Here is a 6,000-nt window from a genome sequence, read left to right on the forward strand (position 1 = left end):
GAGGGAAACCCTTATTGATATATTTTTATGTCCAGTTCGTTTACTCTGGATGACAACCCTTATATAACACCCCTCTCTTAGAATCCCCCTGACCCCACTGAGCCAAGAAGTAGGTTTGTTTTGCAAATTAAAAGGTTTATTTGAAAATTCAACAATATATATCTATCACACTTTTATAGTAAATTAATATTTGATAGCACACTTGTGAAGATGATAGTGATCAACAATGGATAATGTTACAGTGGTACACTCTTTTGATGGCTTAGAAGTGATATAGAGAGGATAAAGTAGCTGAGAATGCTTTTATGGCTTCAAAGACAATGCAATGTTGAATGAAAATGCAGTACAGAAAATAAACTTGATATGACTTCAACAAAAGACAATGTAATCACTTTTCTTTGACAATTCACCCCCCACCCCCCATGCAAGGTAAAGAGATGGGAGGAAAGCACACAGTTCTCAGGAATGCAATCAAATATAATTCAGTTCCCCCCTAGCAAGCTTAGAGGAAAACAGGTAGGAGTTTGAAACACAGGCAATATACTTTGATGTGGTATGCAAAGAAGTGAAAAATATGCTAAAATGATTTTAATTCCCTCTAGAGGTTCAGGGTGGGTGACGGCTACTTTGTATTAGTTCAGGATCACTTTAGCAATGCTCTATGATTGATTGTCAGGTTGCAAACGAATTTCAGCAAAGGAAAGCAAGGACAAATCTTTTTACACGTGGCTGAAATTAAGCAAAATGTCAAATCTCGGCAAATTTAGTGGGGTGCGTCGAGCACAATTATGGAGGGAGTAGCAAGTCGGATTAGAGCTTGTTTGAAAGCTTAGGATCTCAGCTTCAAAATAAAAGTTAAATCTCGCTTCGATCAAAAACGGTTCCGGAGATACGGACGATTTAGTAAAGGTAGTTTTTCGGATTTGAAATTTTAAAGCTCAGAATGACAGATGACAGTTTTCAGGTTTAAAGATGACAGAATGACACGATTCTAGGAGGCAGTTCTAAATAGGTTAAAATAGTTTGGATTAGATTATTTTAAACTAAGAGATTGGTTTTGGCACAGTGCTAGCTGGGTACTCACACTAGATTTTGGACAGGAATGCGACTTCGTCATGGATCGGGTCAACCAGTTGGACTGGACTCCTGGCGGTTCTCTCGCCACAGACGATCTCTGCCTGGTTCTGCTCACTGGATAATTCTACCTTCTGGGTCAGCTCTGCTAGCGGCACTGCACAGCGGTCTGGATCTCTGGTTCTGACAAAAGTTCTCGGCAATGCACGGCGGTCTGGTCTTTGGTTCTGACAAAAGTTCTTGGCAAAAATTCAAACAGCTCGCTCGGCTGTTGAATAGTTCGCAAATGATTTGGAGGCCTGCTGAAAAAGGATTCAGCTTGTGGATTCAGGCCTCTCTGCTACAAATTCTGGAGTTAATTTCTGGTCTCTGGAGATTGATGGATTTGAAGTCTGGATCTCTGGATGTGAAGTCTGAAGTCAAAATGCTCCGCAGAAAGTGAAAAAGAAAAGTCAGATCTGGCTTCCAGTGGCTCTTTTAATGTGTTTAGAAAGTGGGTGGGTCGGCTAATTCTGCATGCCCAACCCTCTCAACTTATCATTGGCCAGTTCCTCCTCTCTTCCTTGATTGGGGGAACTGGGTTGTGAGTCAGAGTGATGAGGTAGGTTTATGGTCAGAGGTGCACACAAATCTATTTCTGATCCAAATACATATTTATCTATGTACCATTTTTCTAATATTATACGTCCAGTTAGCATATTTTCTGTAGCACCAAACCATTCGATCCCTGTCTTTGTAAGATGTCGTGTCCACTTATGACAGAATTCTGCCCTTTTCATCCAGATCACGACCTCTAAACCTTTCCAGATTTTACACAAATGTGCACCAGGGATATGGGTTTCAGATGATAAAGTGTCAGATTTTTAACATGCATACATTTGGAGTAACAACCTTTTTTCCGCTACTATCCCCAAGAACATATCACAGGGTCCTAACACCTGTTAAAATGTGAACAGAAAAATCACAAGAATGATGATGTTATTTATATAATTTTTACAAGTCCACACTATGAATTATCCATCTTTTTAAAATTATGCTCTGGCCCCAAAGGGGTGTGGTTTTCCAAAGCACATGGTGGAATTTCTGGTTTATCCACTTCCCCCAAGCTCAGCTTGCTCACAGATGCAGTGCCCCTCCCAGTTTCTCCCAAGAGGAAGCCATTTTACGACCCCCCCAATATAACATTTGCCTGAGTCCAGGACAGGGCTTTGTTCAATTTCCTGCAGTCTGCAGGTACCACTCCCCTAATTCAATCAGAGAGGTGTCATCTCCTTTTGGCAGGGGCAGCAGGATGCAGCCAGGCCTGGGAACACAGCTGCTGAATTCCCTCTCCTGTCGGGGGTAGTTGTCAGGCAGAATCCAGTTTCATTAAGCCAGGCTTCAGCTAAATGTCACTCTTGTTCCCAGTTTTTCTTCATTCAAATCAAACTCACAATTTTTACACATGCAGATAGAACGCTGATTCTAAGTTCAAAACTATGACATTTCAACAGTTGCAAACTATGTGACACTCAACAGTAGGTCACTCATTTATTTTAAACATTTAGATTTTAGTGTCTTTCAGTCCAATTTCACTTCAGCTGCTGACATCCACAGCTCAGCCAGTGTTGTTATAAACATTGTTTTGGGCTCTTTCTCTTTCCAGATTTTGTATGCACACAAGACTACATTCTGCCAAATGTCTGCTGGTGTTCATTGAGGTTTTTGAACATCTTGCAATGTTTAAAATAGGCATTTTTAGCTTGCATTTCAGAGAAACAAAGGTGATTTCAAAGCGTTTTTTTTTTTATTTTAGCCACCGGCACTGCTGTTTTTCCTTTGGCACACATTTCACTCATGGCACTCCTGGCCTATCACGTTCGTACTGGTGGGTGGCAGGTCAGGGGACCATTTTGCTGTGCGCAAAACTGCGCGGTTCTCCAGGATTCTGGCGCAAATGTGGGCGGCGACAGCTCATCCCCACATCTACCCTGTCTATTGATTCAACATGGGTCAAAACCCTTGACAAGCCCCCCCCGTCCGACTGCGCTTTGATTTCGAGTCGAGGGGGAGTCGGGTGCAGAGGATGTTTTTGATCCACGCACTGGTATGTCCGCATCATCTTCTTCCAATTCCGTAGATGGCACAGTTCAGCATCTTTTCCTCCATCCGGTTGGATCGATCGGTTCTCCTTGCCGGTCCTGATGGGAATATTGGGCGGTACCCCGGGCCCCTCGGATCTTTGCTCCCGGTCCCCGGTCATCCTCCTTGGTCAGTCTCCATGGTTTCATCTCTCCTAGGATGAGAAAGCAAAAGCGGCAATACCTATTCGTAGACATTTCTCCCCCACTATTGATCTAGTGGGGCGGCATGTACATTTTATAAATCAAGAGACATAGCATTCTTATTTTGAAAAACAAGATATAATTCAAAGACAGTTGCATACAAGAATCATAATATTTTAGAGACTATATGTGGGATATTTTAGGGTGGAACTGAATTAATCTGGAGCGGTCCCCTCTGGTATTGCAGAGGACTCCTCCAGTTGCTGCAGAGTGTGCCTGGGATGGCAACACTTTAGCTGATTTATATGTACCCACTTGTCTTCCCCTTCCGCCGAACTACCTTTGGGGATGCGGATCTTGTAGGCTATAGGGGAGATTTTGTCTATAATTTCAAACGGTCCCTTCCATGTAGGCAAAAATGTTCGCTGTTTGGCCTGGTTCCTTTGGAAATTGTATAGATAGACCCGGTCTCCCACAGTATATTCCTTCCTGGTGGTCTTCAGGTCGTAGTGGGTTTTCATGCTATCAGCTGATCTTTCTAGATTCCGCTGAGCATTGGCAAAAGCATGCTGAAGGTGTTTCCTTAAATTATCCACATACTCATGAGTTGTGGAGGCATTTATCAGTGTCTGCTCTTGGGTCCTGTAGAGCAAATGCTGGGGAAGAACCATCTTGCGTCCGGTCATCAACTCAAATGGTGACATTTTAGTTCCAGATGAAGGGGTAGATCTGATGGCCATTAGGACCAGAGGTAATCGGATATCCCAACTTGGCCCAGAAGCTGCCACAAACTTTTTTAGGATGCTCACAATGGTCCGGTTGTAGCGTTCTACTGCCCCAGAAGAGGCTGGCCGGTAAGCAATATGTAACTTCCTTTTGGCCCCCAGTATCTCCCACATCTTTGTCATTACCTCGCTGGTGAAATGGCTACCTCTGTCTGACTCAATCCTTTGAGGTAGACCAAAAGGGGAAAAGATGTGGTTAATCATCAGGGCAGCTGCTGTTTCTGCCTTGCAGTTTGGGGCCGGGAGACATTCCACCCACTTGGTAAACAAGTATGTGACGGTCAACATGTACTTGTTTCCTCTAGACGAGCGAATTACAGGGCCTACAAAGTCGATTTGCAAATCTGACCATGGCAGTGTCATCCCCCTCTTTTGGAGAGGCGCCCGGTGTGTGAGGGATGTTGGCTGAAATTGTGCACACACAAGACACCCCTTCAAGTATTGGTTGAGGTCCTGGCCCATATGTTGCCAGTATGCAATCTCTCTTAAGATTTCAAGTGTTGTATGAAACCCCCTATGGCCGGCGGTGACCGCATCATGGGCGTGACTTAACATCAGGCTTCGGAATGAGGAAGGAACCACCCACTGATCATGGCCAGCTTGGGATTTCCTTACCAACAAACCATCTTGGATTCAGAACCTTTTTGGACATTTCATCAACACTCTTAGGTCCTCTTTCCCAATGTAATCGGTATCCGTCAGGGGAAAGTTCTCAGGGTCCTCAATGTGTTGGTAAAACTTACCAATTATTGGATCCCCTTTTGAGCCGTAATTAAATCAGCATCAGGGGTCTCCTTACTGCATTGTGCAGTTGAAAGATCATTGTGAGCATTTGTCTGGGACCTAGTGATAGCAGTGACCTGGATTTCCCCCAACAGGGACTCAATCTCTATTAGATCCCCTTGGATGGCCCCGGTTTTGGCCAGCTGATCAGCTAAGTCATTTCCAGTTTTGTCTGGTCCCTCTACTTTGGAATGACCCTTGATCTTCTTCCAGTAGATGGTCATCCCATTCGAGGTGACCAGATCATCAATGTTTTGAATTAACTTCCCATGTTTCAAAGGTTTGTTATTAGCACATAGCATGCCTCTGGTTTTCCAGTTAACCAGGTGCTCCACGAACCCGTTCCGTAAATAATCCGAATCTGTGATTATGACCAGTTCGTGGAGTTGATGTTGGACAGCAGTGAGGATGGCTTGATGCACAGCCATCAACTCTGCCCCTGGCTACTTCGGGGACCAATTTTGTACCCAGCGGAGTGTTCTGGAAACTCCTTCACCCATGCATTCCCTACGCCGGCCACCAGTTCTTTCTCCCCGTTGTTGTCAACATGGTAAGAGCATCCATCCACATAGACAGTGGGCATTCCCTCACACTTGTCTTCTTCAAAGACTTTGTGGGGGGAATTAAGGTATGCCTCCATGTTGTCCTTGATTTTTAGACTTTCGTCCTCAAGGCAGTTTTCTCTGGCACAATCATGCAAGTCAGCCAGACCTTGCGCGAGGTGACTCTTCTTGTTTTGGCCATATCTGACCTCCACAGGAAAGCCTTGCATTGACAGAATCCAGGAAGTAATTCGGGAATTACTCACATTTCCGGCCCGGATTCTGTCACTTTGGAGATATTGCAGAGGCTGGTGTGGAGTCTCCACTATGATGTGTTCCCCCTGGATAAACAGGGGTAATTCTTCAATGCCCACAGCGTTGCCAGGAGTGCCTTCTCACAATCGTTGAATTTTTCCTCCACAGAGGATAAAGTTTTGCTCGCATAGGAGATTACTTTATTGACCTTGTCATGCTTTTGGTATAATACTGCCGTCAAACACGTATTAGAGGACACTGTCTCCAGGAAGAACTCCTTGTTTCTGACAGGGTAAG

Source organism: Ambystoma mexicanum, chromosome 2p (genome assembly GCF_040938575.1).
Source record: "Ambystoma mexicanum isolate Mex_15411 chromosome 2p, UKY_AmexF1_1, whole genome shotgun sequence".
In the NCBI taxonomy this organism is placed as follows: Eukaryota; Metazoa; Chordata; class Amphibia; order Caudata; family Ambystomatidae; genus Ambystoma; species Ambystoma mexicanum.